The following is a 15,694-nucleotide window of genomic DNA, read 5'->3' on the forward strand; positions in this document are numbered from 1 at the left end:
CAGAAGCTTGGAAAAATATGAGAACCCATGGTGTTGGTAGTAGTACATCGGGATCTCAGGGTCAATGCCATTGCTGTAGGCATTATGGTCTTCCTTGTCGTCGGAATAGGTCATCTAAAAAGAAAGTTAAGGTAACATCAAATGGTGTGACTAATGAGGATAAGAAGAGGAAGGCAAAATCACTAGAGCCAGCATTGGGAAGTGAACAACATTCAAATCCTATGTTGTCACATTTAGCTTTGAACTCTGGCCATGAAAATCCAAACCTTGGAGATGAAGAAACTTCTCAAGCTAACCCCACTGCTCATGAGGTATACATAGATGGATGGACAATCACTTATAAAGAGTTTCAACCTCGAAGCATCAACCAAGTTAGGAAGAAAGCTAGCCAGCTAGAGACAAACCTTCAGAGTCAGCGAGCTGATAACACACCGAGCAACACCTCAGTGGAAAGTGATATCACGAAGGATCCAGCTAAGAAAAAGTGTTATCACTACCGACAGGAAGGACACTAAGTAAACTCTTGTCCATAGAGGAATCAATAGATGCATCATGAAAGTAGCCACACCGAGTTTAAGATATAGGAGTTTGTGCCCTTGTGTAATAAAAACGCTAGCAGCGAAAGTCGAGTTTGTGTGCCTTGTGAACTTTTACTGCTTGGTTGAATTGTCTTTATGTTTATGTTTATGTTTGATTTGGATCTTTGTAATGAGTGTAATGATCTTGTGAGTTTCTTCACAATTTCATTTAGTTTACATGCTAAGGCATAAGGATTAATGACATAAATAGTTGGGTTTTGGTTTTTCTCTTGTTACCTTATCGTGCCTTTCTAGAGTATCTCATCTTTATCGGTTTATGTCTCTATTCTTGGATGACTAAAAATCATGAGAAAATTCTGGATGAGAGTGGACTTCAAGATCTTTCTCTGACCGCAAGAATCACCCTCATAGCTATTATGGTTTGTAAGTTACAAAAATCACAAGACGTTACAGATGTGCTGTCAAGAACCTGGACCAGTTTTGGTTGCCTGCTGTTTTGGACAAACATAACTATAGAATTTGGAAAAGTGTTCTATAGAAAGGTTGTAGAAAATTTTCTATGCTTTCTAACGGTATAAGCTATAACCCTATTGGATTAACAGAACAAGGGTTATGTCCATTTTACAGCGCTGGTGATTTTCTTATCGCGAGAAAATTTCAGGATATTTATTCTTCCTTGCACATAAGTTCCTTGGGATGTCAAAAGGGTCTCAATGCAAGATAACTTGTCAAGAAAAAGTGCAAGCTACCTTCCTTGTGCCTCCTAGTCGACCTTTCTTAAGGGGGGTAGTACCTTGATATCATGGGTTGATGCATTTTCAACTTATTTTGAAGTGAGAGTTGTCTCATGAGATATTCTATGAATATGATCATCTCTCCTTCTCGTGTCATTGACGTTGGTAACTTGATGATAGGGAGTGTAGTATCCCATGGATCAGGAGCCCTATATGATGCCTCTTACTGATACGTGGGAAGAGAATGATGATCCTATCCTTGATGGATTTTATGAGTATGATGAAACTGAGTACTATCAAAATAATGATACTAAAGAGCAAGTTGGAAGTGAATCAAATCAGAATCCACAACGGCGAAAGAGAAAAAGGAAAAGCTATAAGAAGTCTACTCATGGAAATAAGGTGCAACGGGACTATATCAATGGAAGACTGAGCAATGTGGATAGGCATAACATTCATGGAGCTACCAAAGTGGTTGGTGGCTATATTCAAGTAGACTCAGCGCAAGTTTTTGCTCTGTTTGACCCGAGTGCTTCGCATTCTTTCATTTCTGCTGACTTGGTAAAGACGATCGAGTGGGTGAAGTGCCCAACGAGGAAGCCTTTGTTAGTTCAAACCCCAGTGGGAGAAATACAAGCAGATCAGGTGTGCTCAAATATCAATCTGGTCATAAACAAGGAAAACTTCACTGTAAACCTCATTGTGCTAGAGTCGCTTGGTATTCCCTTGGTCCTTGGTAATGGATGGTTGTGTGCACACAAAGGAGTGATCTATGGTACCCAGTACAAAATGCTCTTAACAGCACCGTCAGGAAAAAGAATTGAGTATCACGGTGGTCCACTCCTACCTGATGAAGCAAATGCATATTAAGTTCCCATGTCTCTTGGAGTTGTAAGCTAAAGGAAATTAGTAGTCAAGATGGACTTTGGTCAATTATGAATAATAGTTATTCAATGGAAATTATGTTCACGAGGTGTGACCTTGAGACAAGTGTTTAAGTTTGGTATGCAAGTTGTGAAGATGAAAGGATTATCAAGATATTTTCCTGTTTCTCTCAGAGGATCTGAGCCTCTCCCGAATCTCGAGGACGAGATTCATTTTAAGGGGGGTAGAATTGTAACACCCAAAATTTGGCTCTTTTAAAAATAGATGAATTTGACTTTATTAAATAATTTTGTGAGCATTTTCAATATAGGAAAAATAATATTTCTTTTGGGAATTAAAATTTAATGTAGGTTTAGAAAATATTTTGTTGCATACATGCTGGTGCAATTTTACTGCGATGATTGTTTTAAAAACAAAATGTCATTTGCTCAAAAATTCATTTGGGAAAATGCAAGTGGAAAAATGTATTTAAAAAAAAAAAGAAAAAAAGAAAGTGGAATTTTCCTTTCCCCCTATTCCCCTCTCGGCCTTTCGGCCCAACCCCTCCCCCGCGCTCTTCTCTTCCTGGGCCAGGCCCAGCCGGCCTTCTCCCCCTTCCCCTCTCTCTCACCCGCTGACAGGCCGGGCCCGCCTGTCAGCTTCACCTTCTCCAACCGGCCGCCCCCGATTTCCCCCTCTCTCCCTGCTGAAACCGCAGCCCCCCCCCCCGCTCCCCACGATCCCCCTCTTCTCCCCCCCCGCGCCTCGGGCGTTTTTGAAAGAGCTCCGCACGCCCGAGCATCTCCACCTCCCCATTTCCCCCTCTTCTCGCCCCTGCTCTCGTCCTTGAGCGTTTCAAGAACCGCCGCCGGAGAGCCATCGTCGGCCGCGCGACGCCCGGCGATTCGAGCCATTTCCGTCCCCGATTCTCACCGTGGTGAGCGCGTTACATCCTCCTCTTCTCCCCTAACCCCTTACCTTGCTAAACAGCGCCCGCTAGCGACCTTCCCAAGAGCATCGACGGGGCCGACCATGGCGCCACCGTCGGTCTCCTTGCAAGCCGCTCCCACCGGTTGCGTTTTACTCGGTGCTTGACTCCCCTCGCCCTCCTCTACCTCCCTGTGCAAACCGATTTGAAATCCGAGCACCGTAGCGCCCGGGCGACATTCTCCGGCGAGCAGCTCGCCGCCGGCCATGGAGCGCCGCCGCGCCTCCCCTGTCTCCGGCCGGCAGCGCCACCTCTTCCCCCCCCAAACCGACCAGCGCCGTTGATTTCTAATCGGACGACCGAGAGCGCCCTGTACCCCTTCGGGGGCCGTTTTGCTTAAAGAACCCCTCCCAGATTTCCAAATTCGCCCGCCGTCCTTAGCGCATTAGGAAGGTTACGCTTTGCCGCTTAGAAAGCGTATTCCCTGTCGGGCTAGATCAAAATACGCTTTCAGGAATTTACAGATTTGCCACTGAACTTGTTTTGGCCATAACATAATCGTGTTAACTCCGATTTGACCCGTTAAAATTGCGTTAGATTCGTATTTAAATTCTCTACGTGTTAGACCCACTACTACTGCAGTTTGAAACATTTTAATTTCGTAATCCTATTTAATTTGCTTTTCTATAGGAAAATCTTAGAAAATACATATCTTCTCCGTTTTAGCTCTGATTCGATCCGTTCAAGTTGCGTTAGTTTCATAATTTCGTAAGCTTCGTGTTAGTACCACTGTTGTTTAGGTTTACCACTGTTAGATTTCCTAGTTAAATACAAGTCCGTAGATAGCCTTCGCAGTCCCGTTTAATGCGTAGATTTCACGTCGTAACTCCGTTTTCTGTGAATTTCTCATTGTCGTGATCGTAGCAGCGTGTAGATGATTTTGGAAAACTTTTATTTACATTTATTTACTGCTGGTGTACTGTTCTAATTGTAATCTTGTTTGCTTCGTGTATGTTTGTCTCCGATTGCTTGTGTGTTGATGTTTGGTGATCGAGCCTAATCAGTGGGCATTACTTCGGTGATCAAGATCAGAGCCTTGGAAGCAAGTAAGATCAGCAGGACCAGCAGGAGCAATTGGATCAAGGCAAGTATAGCATTTGGGTTTTAATTCTATGACCATGATCTTGTGACTAGATCGATATAAAGCAACAAATGATAATAATGACTTTTTAGCAACTTGAGGATTTATTCGTAAGTGATAACCGGGATGAAAGTGCAACCATGAGGGCTATAATGGCTCTGGCTTTAGTCAAGTATGAGTAATTTTTCTAGCTTGTTAGAGGTTACCCGTGTGGCGCAAATGGGGGATAGCAGACCGTGGATTCCGTGCGAGTGGTAGAATCACACGGACTGACTAACGAAACCAAGCGGCCCTAACTTGTTAGACGAACCTTTGAAAGACTTCATAGTGATCCCTGCCGACCTACCTTGGTAGTGGGTTACGAGGCTGATCACCTCAGGCGAAAGGGTAAATCATGACTCATGGGTAAAGATGTACAACCTCTGCAGAGTGTTAAAAACTGGTATACTAGCCGTGCTCACGGTCACGAGCGGCCTTGGGAACTCTTACATTAAGGGTGATGAATCTTGTGTTAAGAAACTCATTGATTACTGTTTAATGCTCTATATTATTTATGTCACATTGATCATGAGATTGTGGGATCTATACAATCTAGTTGTTATACTTGCGGAGTTCGTCATGGACTCACTCTTGCTATCTCCCCCACACCTCAGGAGAAGTTTCAGGCTTGTGATCAACCAGTCAGTTGGATCCTGTAGAGTGAGGTTAACACCCGAAGTTTGGAGTTCTCTTCCGTGTTTGCTGCCCAAGGTTGTTTCTAATTTATTATCTACGCTATATAACTTATGTGTTGTCCTTTGATATTACCCCTTATTTGTAGCTATATGTGAGGCTTGTCTTCTAAAACTCACATATGGTGCATATCTGATTTTGTTCTTAAAATCGGGTGTTACACACACGATGATAATTTTGAAGGTCTGTGAACCACAAAAGGCAAGACTTACGTACCTCTACACATGTCATTAAATCCTCCTTGGTGACATAGATGGTGGGTAACCAAAATACGGGCAGGAAATAATTCTACCACTTGTCCTACAGGCTCTCTCAATATTGCAAGACTTAATGTCGAGAGAGAAATACTCTAAATATGTTTTATCCTGTTCTTCTATAATGCTTTCTAGGAAAACATATCCTCCAGCTTGACCACGAATAGAAAAATTAGGACCATGGACAGACAATGGGATGGTACTCTTCAAATGCCACTTATAGGACTTCTGATCATCAGCGCCATTTTGCATAAAGGTGTAGTAGTCCACAGACCCTTCACCAACAAGTTTACTAAACATGGCAACCTTGCCTTCCCCTGACTCCACAATGACGATACTTCTGTGGTTATGACCAGGAGGGAGTTCATATTTGGAGAACTCGAAAGTGTCCATGTCAAACTTGAGCAACTCCCTTCTGCAGTATAATTTCCAGTAGAAGCAACCATACACGCATTGGCCTGCTGGACCATTTAGGCACTGTTTAATTTCTTGAGGCAAGCCTAGATCAGCCCAACTGATAGATTTAACTGCATCCCAGTGAGCAGAGCTTGTTTTTGTTGAGAAGATAAACACCGCCAATCTTGTCTTGGAAAACATCCAGCAGATCACACTGAACGACGTGTCCTCCTCCGTGCCTCCACAAGGGATGAAGGAGGCCTCGCCGGTATAATTGTTCTTTGTTTCGTTATCGATGCCGACGGAGGCGAGTAGGTCGTCGGTCATGGGAGGCAGCAGCAGGAATTGCCGGAACAGTGGGTCGTACACAGCGAGGTCACAGTATTCGCGGAGCCGGCGCCGGTACCAGCATGCGACGAGGACACGCCCATCACGGACATCGTTCGCACACCAACCCTGCGGACCATGAGGGAGGAAGGAGATGTCGACGGTCCGGGCGACACCACGGGCGATGGCAGCGGAGGGATGCGTCGCCTCGACGGGGTGGAAGCCGTCTCGGTTGATGAAGCCGACAAGTAGCGGCGGGTGGACGGAGCGGTACCGGCGGAGGAAAGATGGGTTGCTGATGACGCCGTGGAAGGAGACGCACGCGGCGGAGGCGCGGGCGAGGTCCGCTGGGGAGGCCACGCGCAGGAAGATCTCCTCGAGGACATCGCTGACGAGTGCCGGCGGTGGCCTCTCCGGCTCCTTGGCTTCGATGCAGGGCAGGACCGGCAGAGCACGAGACGCCATGGTTAACGTCCCTCGATCGATCTCGACGCTGGTGGCGATCGAAGGGTGGAAGGAAATCGAACGGAGTAGGGTTTGCGCTGCAGTAGTATAGTACGAACGGGTTACGTCTGGACAAGAAGAGCTCGATCGTGAAAGTGTTTATAGGCCGGCCCGGTCGCATCCTTATCCAAGCCGGCTTTAGGCCCTGTTTGGTCCCACCAACTAAATTTTAGCTAGCTAAACTTTAGTCACTTTAGTAGCTAAAGTTCTAAACACATTGACTAAAAGGAGCTAAAATAGTTTAGTTCCATTAGTCACCCAAGAGTAGCTAAAATAATTTTAGCTAGCTAAAATTTAGTTGGTGGAACCAAACAGGGCCTATAGTTTACGAGGGCACGGGCAGTTCCAATAATAAAAACTAGGTATTTCCGTATGGCCGTATCAATAAGGAATCATCTATGGAAACACTCTCTCTCTCTATATATATATATAGAGCACATAGGGAAGGTTTTTTGCCTAATAAATATTTTTTCCTTTCTCGTCTCCTCGGCCGGCCTTCACCTTGCGCAAGAGGGCATAGAGGGCCATGCATTTCCGGACAGCAGCGTGCGCGACGTCCAAATTAAAGCGGAATCGGCGGCGACAACCGCGGCTTGCACGGAGCCACGGACGACACAAGCGTAGATTGGCCTCGGCCGGCCTCCACTGCACCTTGCCGTGGAGGGTCACGTGCTCCTGCGCGTCTTCGTCGTAGAGGTGGCCATGGCCAGGAGAGCGAGGCGGTGCAGGCGGGCAAGGGCACGCACGCTAGCGCGATGGTCGGCGAGCAAGCGAGCGCACGCGTGCAGTGTCCTATATATGGGTCATCGTTGGCGAGATAGCTAAAATTTAACAAGGGAAACTAAACCGGCCCTAGAATGTATAGCTTGAAATCAGCTCGATCTCCTTCCGCATACCCTGGCGCAGCCAATGCGTGAGTAACTCGATTACATTCTCTACGTTTGAAAGAACAAAGAACAAAGAAAAAATGAAAAGTTTGTAGAAACAAGCGACTTCAGTTCTGGCACCAATATAATCCTCCTTCAGGTTTCGCAGATGCATGATACTAAATAAAACGAATAATCCTAGGGATTCACATTTGGATATCCATGTAAATTTGTGTCTGTAAATATCTCTCCAAAGATTTTTAGGAAACAAATTATATAATGAGATATTATGCACTCCGCAAAGGCTTTGTCGAGTGCCACATTCGGCAAAGACCACTTGACAAAAAAATTGTCGGCAAAGACCTCTTTGCCGAGTGTCATCTGTCGAGCACTCGGCAAAGAAAAGGCACCATCACAGCGGTTCCACCGGCTTTGCCGAGTGCCTTCCAGCATGGCACTCGGCAAAGATTTTTTTAAAAAAAAATAAAATAATTTTTTTTTAAAAAATCTTTGTCGAGTGCCTCCAGCAGGGCACTCAGCAAAGAAAATATTGAAAGAGAGGCTGACCACATTAGGAACATTGTGTTCTATGTGATGGGCCCTTAGAGACCGGACTCCATCTCTGTCTTTGTTGCCCCTATGCCAAAGGCGGTTTGGAGGCAAATTCTTGCGTGGAAACACTTCGATAGTAATCTAGGACAACAATAGGGGGACCCTTTAAAAATCATGTCCTGGTGGGACAAGACCGTCAACGATGTGCCCCGAACAGAGCGGAGACGTTTTAACGCATGGTCATATATACACCTTTTGGAACCTATGAAAAGTGAGAAACAGGTGCATTTTCAATAACAACTCTGAATCAGTGATGCAAGTGGCAGCAAGGATCAAAGAAGACATTGAGCAAAGGAGAGCTTTTGCCTAGAAAGGTTTTAGTATTTAGAGAGTGCTTTTCCTTCTCCTGCCCCCAGGCGTGTTTAAACCCTGGTTCGTGGTTGTACTTTTCTAACTCGCTTTTTCCTCTTAATTGAAAGACAGAGCTCCTACTATTTTTTCAAAAAAAAAATGAATTGAAATTGTGAGATTGTTGCTAGCACTAGCAGCAAGAATTGGTTGGAAGGTGCGCATCACATGGATGTCAAATCTGCATTTTTAAATGGAGACTTGGTTGAGGAGGTCTATGTCTAGCAACCTCCTGGCTTTGTTGTTGAGAAAGGAAGTGGAAATGTGCTCAAACTGAAGAAAGCTTTGTATGGGCTGCGTCAGGCACCCAGGCATGGAATGTAAGGCTAGATAAAGAGCTATTGAAACTTGGTTTTGTCAGAAACCCACTTGAGCATGCTGTGTACAAACGTACAGAGAGTAAAGATTTTCTGCTAGTGGGTGTGTATGTAGATGATCTAATTATCATAGGGACAAGTCAAGACAATATTGATGCATTCAAGTAGCAAATGATGAAGAGTTTCAGTATGAGTGACCTTGCATTGGTCTGCTGTCCTACTACTTGGGTATTCAGGTGGATCAGAAGGAGGGAGTAACTACTCTCAGTCAGAGTTTCTACACCCTGGAAATTCTTGAGCAGACGGTATGAAAGGATGTAATCCTTGCCATGTTCCCATGGAGAACAAGTTGAAGCTGAGCAAGAATGACAAATCCCCTCTAGTAGATGCAACAAAGTACAGGAGTGTGATTGGAAGCTTGAGATACTTGGTGAACACAAGACCAGAGATTGCTTACTCTGTTGGGATTGTGAGCAGGTACATGGAGACACCAAGAGCAAGTCACGAGGCTGCAGTAAAACAGATACTACGGTACCTTGCTAGAACTGTGAACTATGGCTGAAGGTATATGAGATCAGGAACTTCTGGACCCAAGCTTCTGGGTTTTAGTGACAGTGATTTGGCCGGGGACATTGGTCACACGGGTGTCACAGAAACAAAGAGTGGTTGCTCTATCGTCATGTGAGGCTGAGTATATTGCAAGTGCAAATGAAGCTTGTCAAGGAATTTGGCTTAGCCGGCTGTTGGGAGACCTACTCAGTATTCAAGCTCCAAAAGGTCAGTCTCCTAGTTGACAACAAGTCTGCCATAGCTTTGAGCAAGAATCCAGTTCATCATGATCGAAGCAAGTACATATAGATACAAGGTATCATTTTGTGAGAGAATGCATTGATAATGGCAGCATTGACATTGACCATGTGAGCAACCAGAACCAGTTGGCTGATATTCTGACGAAGCACATCGAGCTGAGGCAGCAGTTGGGAGTGATAGATGCGCAGCAGGATTAGGGGGTGAACGTTAGTTAATCCCGTGCACGTTATGCATTTGCCAAATCGTAAATAGGTAGTGCATGTTTCTATTTATGCTCTAGCTAGCTGCATGCTTATGAACAGTGTAGAGCCAGAACCATGCTGCATTCACGGTGCGGTGAGCGAGTCCGTCGCCACGTTCTGCAGGAAACGTTCTCGCGCTTTAGGCGGGCACGACGCAGCGTGAGCGGGCATGGCGCGGGGATCTCGGATCACATGATGTAATCACCGTGGAATAAAGGCAAGAAAGAAAACTGAAAAGGTCCGCAACAATTTTTGGTGGCATATAACTATGTTCAGGTGTTCCTCGTGTTCACGTGTGTGTGAGCGACGTCGTGACCACGTCCGCGGCAGTTGCCGTTCATCGTCGAGCTGCAAGTTCGGCAGCCGGCGACAACACAACGCAGCTGGTAACTAAGTTTTTGCTTTGGGCCAACCGAACCCACGGCCTTGTGTTTCTGTGTTTTGGCCTTTTGGGTCGACCGAGAGGGAGCACCTGGGCTTACACGTGCCTCGCCATCCCTGTGACTGTGACCACCGTGAGCAGAGCTGTACGCACGCTTGGTGACGACTGATGACAACTCATTGCTTGGCTGAATAGAAATCAAAGCCATGTGCGTACATGGAAATTAGGTGTAACGATGAGAAGATGGTCCGTCTGAACCGATATCAATTTCCAAGCTATGGAAGAGAAATAAATAAGTGATGAGCTCATCATGGACAAGACACACAGCAGAGATTAATAATAGGGGATGATGGAGAAGCACAGAAAGGCCCTGCAATCCTGACGTCTCTCGTTCTCCATCTCTGTCCTCGATCTGATCCAAGGCAACAAGACCATATGGCCCTGTCGTCGTTCCGTCGGCAGCCCCGTATAGGTATGGTATGGCACCTTGGCGTCTTCTCCATGCATGACTCCATATATACCGGCCATATGGGTTGGACCGGCTGCTACAACACGCGAGCTAGGATCTATCTATCTGTTTCCCTGAATCTCGGTGACAGATGGTTTTTTTTGCCTCGTTTACTTCAAAAAATTTTGCAAAATAGGAACAGTAACACTTTTCTTTATATTTGACAAATATTGTCTAATCATGGACTAACTAGGCTTAAAAGATTCGTCTCACAAATTACAGATAAACTATGTAATTAGTTATTTTCTTTTATCTATATTTAGTGCTCCATGCATATGCCGCAAGATTCGATGTGCCACCGCTTCCAGCTAGCAGTTTAGCTAGCCGCACCGATTTCTTTCTGAGTTGGCTAGCTAGCTCTCTAGGGTTTTAATTAACGCTATTATAGATATTATATCGGACGGATTGGATTGTGTAGGCCATTGGTCGACCCAGAAAAACTAAACCAGCATTGCGTGGAGTCCCCGTGCTGCATGCCTCAATATTTCTATTTCGTCTCCATGTTGCCGTGTCTGAATCTGAATTTATTATGCCAACTAGAAACGACTCACCAGCCATGGATAATGAATGGGGCCTCTCAGATGATGCATGCTTTCGTTTATTTGGACTCAAACTTTGTAATAATTGGCCTGATTCTATCAGTCGATAGATGAAGCCGGATATAAAATATCCTTTATCTAAAAAAAAAGATGATGCATGCTTTCGTTTATTTGGACACTACGTACAATCGAGATGTAATTTAATTAATCAATGTAGTGCAACCTTTATACAAGATCGACTGAGATTGGATGAAAATGCGTGATGGCCCGTAAACAGTGGTTTAGTGTGCGATGACGAAAGGAGGGGAGTAAAATACCACACACTATAACGAGTAACATGTACAGAGAGAGGAACAATTCCAAGGTGGTTACAATAAACCTGTCTTTTAACACAGGATTCTATAAGTGTCTATCACTACTAGAAACTCGAATACTTCTGTGGGTGTGAATTTTTTGTGCGTTTATTTCTTTTTTTCTGTGTGGATATCCACACAGAAAAATTGTTTTTAATCTGGACAAATGTAGTTTTTCTGTGCATGTACATTCTATTTCTGTATGTATTTTTCCGATGGTATTCGTACGCACAGAAGAAATCAAGTTTCCAATAGTGTATTAGCTAGGTCCCCACTGGAAGGCAGGAAAAAATTCTGTTTCCTGCGCTTTTCATTTGAAAATGAATTGATTCTTGAGAAATTCCTATACATGCAATTCCCTTGTGAAATTACTGCATTCCAAAAGAGTCCTTGGATTTTGTATCGAAACAAACACTGAGCTAATTTGAGCCAGCTAACATCAATTGGCTCTAGACATTAGCCAATAATTGACAATTAGTCCTATAACCAATTCAAACGAGATGCTACTCTTTCTTGTTGCTAAGTGTAGGGTGGTGAACTTTGCAGTACTATATCTTTCTTTCCTCGTTGCCATGAGTGTTGTACTCACATGGTAAACCATGTGCTCTTGACGCCAATGCTGCAAGAAGCCTATTATTCTGTCCTTTATTGTGATGACCATCACTACTGCAAAACACACAATCCCAGTCAGCTCATCATTCCCGGATATGCTGGAGCCAACAATGAGCTGGTTTCACTACGAAGTCATAAGCCTAGCTAGCACTACTGGAAAAACGGCCTTTGCCGAGTGCAAAAGCGCTCGGCAAAGCCCTCCATACACTCGGCAAAGGCTTTGCCGAGCACCGCACTCAGCAAACGCTGCATGACTTAGATTTGTATAGCAAAGGCCTCTTTGCCGAGAGCCATTTATCGGACAGAGGCTTTGCCGAGAGCCATAGGCAAGGCTCTTGGCAAAGATTTTCTCAAAAAAATTGTTTGCCGAGAGCAACGCTCGGCATTTTATTTTTAAAAAAATAAAAACCTCTTTGTTGAGAGCCACTTAGCGTAGCTCTCGACAAAGGGTTATCTTTGCCGAGAGTCGCTCTCGGCAAAGAAATTTTTTTAATGGGCAAAGCATTTATTTAGAAAAGAAATACATTTTCTTTGCCGAGAGCTACTCCTCGTTGGCTCTTGGCAAAGAATGATCTCTTTGCCGAGAGCCGAGCCTACTCTCGGCATAATTGCACCTTTTTTGAGTGCCACCTCCCCACCACTCAGCAAAGTGACCAAAACTGGAATTTTTTTTTTTACTTTTCAATCACACAAACAACTCAAAATATATCATAGACATATCATAGGCATGAATTACATTTCATAATATTATCACAAACATTAATATATATATTATCAGTGCACAAATAATCCATCTAAAGTACATCACATGTCTCACAATATTATCCATCACATGAAACCATCACTAGTGCTCAACACAAACATCAGAAACAATACATGCAATGTCTCACCACCAAGCTCCCCACCCTGACCCTCTCGACCCCGGCTGATGTGGCGGCAATTGTGGATATGGAGGCACATCATTCAAAGTCGGCAATTGATTCTGCACAATGGAGAAGAAAAATTAATACTTATAGTAATACTAAGGCCAAAATGCAGAAAAAATTTGCAGCACCAAGTGTAGAATTGTAATCTAAGGCTACACAAGTCAAAATTTTGGTAGCACCTCCCCTGCACATGAGATTTGGAAACCTACAAGAAACCTCACATGTATATTTCAATGGCATGATGGCCGACAAACACTTGTATATTTCACCCCGCATGTATATATATCAACGGCACGATGGCCAACAATAAACGTGGTAAGTAAAGAGCTTGTGGTAGAGAAGACAAACTCATAGGTGTGCCTTGAGAAGGTGGTCAAGGAGAAGGAGCAGCAACGGTGGCGGTGAATGACCCATCTAGGCGCCAAGACTTGTCACGTACTCCACCATGGCTTTCATCCTCATCCTCTGTGCCTCCAGCGGGCCTCGTGCCGCCATCGATCCTCATCCATCCTCGCCTCCATCCCCTCACGCTACTTCCTTCTTTCCAGCTAGGCCTATAATATTTCACCCCATTTTTACAAGTACTTTCGAGGTATATGTAAAACCAATGAATGACGAATAGAACAGAAATAACCTGTATTGCCACCACCCGATGCGTCGCAGTGTCCAACCTTGGGCGTATGGCTGGGCTTGCACTCGTGCTCCTTGCCCGGATCTTGTCGAGAGTGGGAGTAGTGGCCGAGTCGAGTGTGCTGTTGCAAATCCAGTACCGTCTATGCTTCTTGCCTCCTCCCACCCTCATGACGATCTCACCATCAAGGTCCGCGGTGGTCAGATCGTACTCCGGCCCATGGACCGTCTGTGCTATCTCCCTGTATTGAGTGAGGCGCTCGTGGATGGACTCATTTGTGTACGACCGGCTGGGTCCTCTAGGTGCCAGTCCATGCTCGACACTGCCTTGCCCTTGTGGGCTATAGCCCAAGCCTTGAGCTGGGAGCATGGCTGGCCGCCATGTGACGCTGATTGCGAGAAAAAACAACAACAATTTTAGGAATCATGAAGAAATAGGCGTTAGAAAGAATAAATGAAGTTGTGTACCCATCTAGTCGCGTATCTGTCAAGGCTAAGGTTGCCCTATTGGTGCACTGGACCTGGCATGCCGAGATGTCTGGGTTTCAAGCATCGTATGTCACAACTTTCACGAGACCTCCCGAATTTTATATCATGGCTTCCACATGCGATATCACGACATCTCAACAAGTTTCGCGTTTTTCAATTTAGACTTCGTTTGCATTTTATAGAATTTTAAAGCAAATCCCACACAAGTTCGTGGACATGCTCTGTGAAGAAGATATTCGCGCCTGTCCCTAAATATGGCCTTGACATACACTCAAAATCAAGAGTATCAATTTGCAACTCATTCGATTGCATTATTCGATGCACCTGCAGATCAAACGTGATTTTTTTTGAAAACTTCAAGAAAACCAAATAAATTAAGAAATATAGCAAAAAGTTGAAGAAAAGTTCCAAATTTGAACATGTATGGCTAGAGAAAAATTTTGAGCCAAAAAAATTGTCGAGAGCCAACCAGGTGGCTCTCGGCAAAGACAAAAATTTCAAAAAAAATAAAATTCTAGGTCTATAGAAAAATATCTTTGCTGAGAGCCGGGGGTAGGGCTCTCGGCAAAGAGGACGGCAGGGGATGGCCGTTTGCGTGCCGTCATTTAGCCCTGCCCGTGGCTCTCGGCAAAGAATCATTTTGCCGATAGAGTGCCTGTTGTTGCCGAGGGCCTGGTCCTTGGCAAAGGTACTCTTTACCGAGAACCGTTCTTTGCCGAGAGTTAGACACTCGGCAAAGTGGGTTTTGCCGAGGGCTATTCTTTACCGAGAGCCGGCTCTTGGCAAAGACCCTCTTTGCCGAGCACCTTTTTTTTTTTGCTCTCGACAAAGGGCCGGGCACTCGGCAAAGGCCGGTTTTCTGGTAGTGTAGAATGCAGACAGTGATTAGGAATTCTATTGAGACGACAATGAAGCTCTCTCTTATTGCTAGGTTCAGCTATGACCTGACGGTGATATGTCGTTGGCAGATAGAGCCATGAGCCGGAAACGATATATGGAACATCACTGCTAGGTCAGTGACCGCAACCCGACTATTATATATTAATGTCGGGTCCTAGTTTTTTTGTGAGGAGGGTCATAGTTTGACCTGGCAGTGGCACCACGATATCACTTTAGGGTTGTGGGTTCATCTGGTAATTTCCTAACCATCTGTTTGGTTCACCTACACCTGATTACTCGGTTATTCACCATTGGATACAACTATACCCATTGCTTCTGGTTGTAAATAGGCTAGCGCTGGTTCTTCCTTGTTTCCAAGGCATTAGGCAGCAACGGATAGCATTACTACAAAAATGATTTGGGGAGACGGTGCTAAGACATTAACTAAGGTAGTCACAAAATCTAACCACCTGAGAAAATGCCGAACAATTAACAAAGGTGGTCGTTCTATTTACCATGGCGCCAGAAAAAATAACCACCTCACAAAATCGACTAATGGAGGCAGACAGAAAATGCCTGCTTTCTTACGGTAATATAACCGTCTCCAAAAATAGTTTATTTTCAAAAACGTTCGTCTTAAGGCAACCGCCTCCATAAATCAATTTTTGGAGGTGGGCACACTAATACAACTCAATGAGAATGAATAAAGAAATTGATATGCCCATCTATACGGAATAAATTCATGCAGTCACCAACCTCTTC

The sequence above is a fragment of the Sorghum bicolor genome, chromosome 8, assembly GCF_000003195.3.
Source record: "Sorghum bicolor cultivar BTx623 chromosome 8, Sorghum_bicolor_NCBIv3, whole genome shotgun sequence".
Taxonomy (NCBI): domain Eukaryota; kingdom Viridiplantae; phylum Streptophyta; class Magnoliopsida; order Poales; family Poaceae; genus Sorghum; species Sorghum bicolor.